Genomic DNA, 2,689 nt, shown 5'->3' with positions numbered 1-2,689 from the left:
TGTAATTTAGAGTTTTGTAAAGTTACGTAAGTTTAGATAGTGTTCTATTGCTCTTTGTATTTTTATGACTTGTAAAAAGTTTTGCGTAAAATAAAATATAAACAAAAAAAATAAAAACGAAACGCCGTCGACTTTGAGCAAGCCGGTGCTCATGATGTTTTTCTTTACCGTTCGAGTGAATGTCAAATGCGCAAATAGAATGAAACGTTAGCCTTGGTGTACAGCCGGGGTTCGAACCTACGACCTCACGGATGAGAGTCGCATGCTACCCACTAGGCCAACGATGCTCTTAAATATAGGAAATTTAATTATAAATGGTCATTGATCACATGACACAAAACAATCACTGAAGTAGCGTGGTAAATCTGTTTTCAAGTACGAACATCAAGAATAAAAAATAGTAATATTTGATCACAATATATTATATACAGTGGATTTCATACTATTTGGTTGTAGCGACTATTTTGATATAACGACGACAAATAGTCCCTTAAATTTAAAGCATACTTAAGTACAAAATTCATGCTGCTATAGCGATTATGGATGTAACGAGTTCGGGTGTACTTAGCGACTGTTTTTAATGAATCTTTTGTAACAAATTCCTAGAAAACCCAGATATTGCCGCCGGAGTCAGCCGCCAAAGCCACAAAGATTTAGTTCTTTCACGAACATTTCTTATCTTTTGTTTACATTCACACAGCTGTTCAGAAACTGTTGAGGGGAAAAAAACAATACATTGAATTTGTAAGTAGTAATTATTTAATCTTAATCCAGTAAAAAGAGGGTATCAATGGATAAATCCCCCTATGCGGCCTCTATAGATCTGAAATGCATTGTACATACATTTTTGTGATGTAACAGTGACAATTTAACGTGTAATAGACGTTTGTTTACAAGTTAATAAGAATTTTACTTCGACAAGCGCTTTGGCGGGTTGTTTAAATGTTTAATGGTTGGATGAATTTATAAATATTAATTTTAAATTTAGAAAGGGAATTATTTCTCTAATCAATAACCTAAAAAGGTTTAAATAACCTGATCAATTTAGCTATTGCATACGTTAAACCGAGGAAATCAAATTATGATTTTTGGTACTTTCGTTATAGAAGACATATTTCACAACGATGTTCTTGTTGAAAATACTTTGGATAATTACTCTGTACTGCATATATTCAAATCATTAATATATGTATGAATGAAATACTGAATTTACGAGAGTAAATAATTGTTGTAAAGAAAAGCGGTGTTAAAAAAATCAATGGAATTATACAGGCATGGCATATTTGACCTAGGGTTTTCATATTAGCATTTTAGATTTAGTCACGTAGAGAACTATACTTTTTTTGTTCAAAACAAATTGTAAGATTGAATAAATTTTAAGATTGATAATGAGGATTAGAAAAATGTTCCACAAAAAGTTCTTCACTTATTTGAGTGAGAAAATGTATTTATCCTAGAGACATTAAAGAGAAATCGCGTATTAATTATTCAAAAGGGTCTTTTATTGTATGGCCCTATGGCATTTTGACAAAGCGTAAAACATTTTTTCGCGGAACCTCATTATAATCCACCCTGAGGGTAACATTCCGCAAAGTGTACTTAATATATTAAGTATAGCTTTATTAAGCTTTTTAGGTTGTTAGAGTTTTCAGTGAATTTTTGATATTTATAAGAAGATTTGATATTGCAATGTTCTACGCTATGAATTCTTTTAAAGCCCATTATGACAATGTGGTATAGGATTAATGATTGTAGACGGTCGCGGCGCTAAGAGTAGGTATGCTTAACAGTTCGAGTAATTCAGAATAGTATCACAAGATGGCGCTGTACATTAAATAAAACGCGCTATCGAATACTCGATCGAAAGGTGTATTACCTTGATGTTATTATTTAACTGTACTCTGGTTTCCCTTCAAAACGTATAAATCTTTCGCCTTTTACTAAAGATTTCCGTGGAGGGGAACACTCAAATGAGTCTTACTCAATTTTTGACACTCTACGTAGGTAGGGCTTATAAAATCCAATGCAATAAATACCAATTATCATATAATTTTTTTTAATGCTAAACGGCTACCTGTATAAGTCTATAAGAAAAGTAATAACTTTATGATATAATCATATATACGTATTACGTTATACAAATATGTATGTATACATATATATAATGCTGCTTATCATACTTTCCATTACTCCTTCCAAGATCGCCCGTAGCAGACATTTTTAATGTATTTTTTGTTTAAGTCATAAAAGCATTGGTAAAATTGCATTACATAATTCAAGCCACTGATGAGATTCGACAAACAGAACTTACAATGAACATCCATTCAATTATTCAAATATTAAAACCATTCGGAATTCGGGCAGCGAGTGGCGAAGCCGCAAACATTCATTGAATTTCATGTCATACGGATACACCTTCATAATATATGACGTTTATTCAACTGTAAAGTTCCTTACTGTTGTTGTTAACTACTATCTTAATTACGAGAAGTGGGTCGTTGTATATTTAGGTGCAATTTTCTATAGAAAAATCTTGTATCAACTATGTCTGAATAAGATCTTGATCTTTGACCAAACCGGGTTCGGCTATCGGTCGATAATAAATAAAACATTTGACACTTGAAATTCTGGTAGAATTGTCAATTTGGGAGAAAATTAACTGCTTCGCCCAAATCACAAATTTCCAGTC

The 2,689-nt window shown here is 32.2% G+C and overlaps 1 non-coding gene across 1 annotated transcript; it reads left to right on the top strand.

Annotated features, from left to right (window-relative positions):
- The first annotated feature begins 1,896 nt into the window (after positions 1-1,896).
- On the top strand, positions 1,897-2,011 carry LOC123689676. Its single transcript, XR_006750588.1, has one exon. It is a non-coding gene; the product is annotated as a U5 spliceosomal RNA (small nuclear RNA).
- Positions 2,012-2,689: the final 678 nt, after the last annotated feature.

Source organism: Pieris rapae, chromosome 13, assembly GCF_905147795.1.
Source record: "Pieris rapae chromosome 13, ilPieRapa1.1, whole genome shotgun sequence".
NCBI lineage: Eukaryota > Metazoa > Arthropoda > Insecta > Lepidoptera > Pieridae > Pieris > Pieris rapae.
The sequence above is the reverse complement of the archived record's forward strand: the minus strand, read 5'-3'. Positions and strand labels throughout refer to the sequence as shown.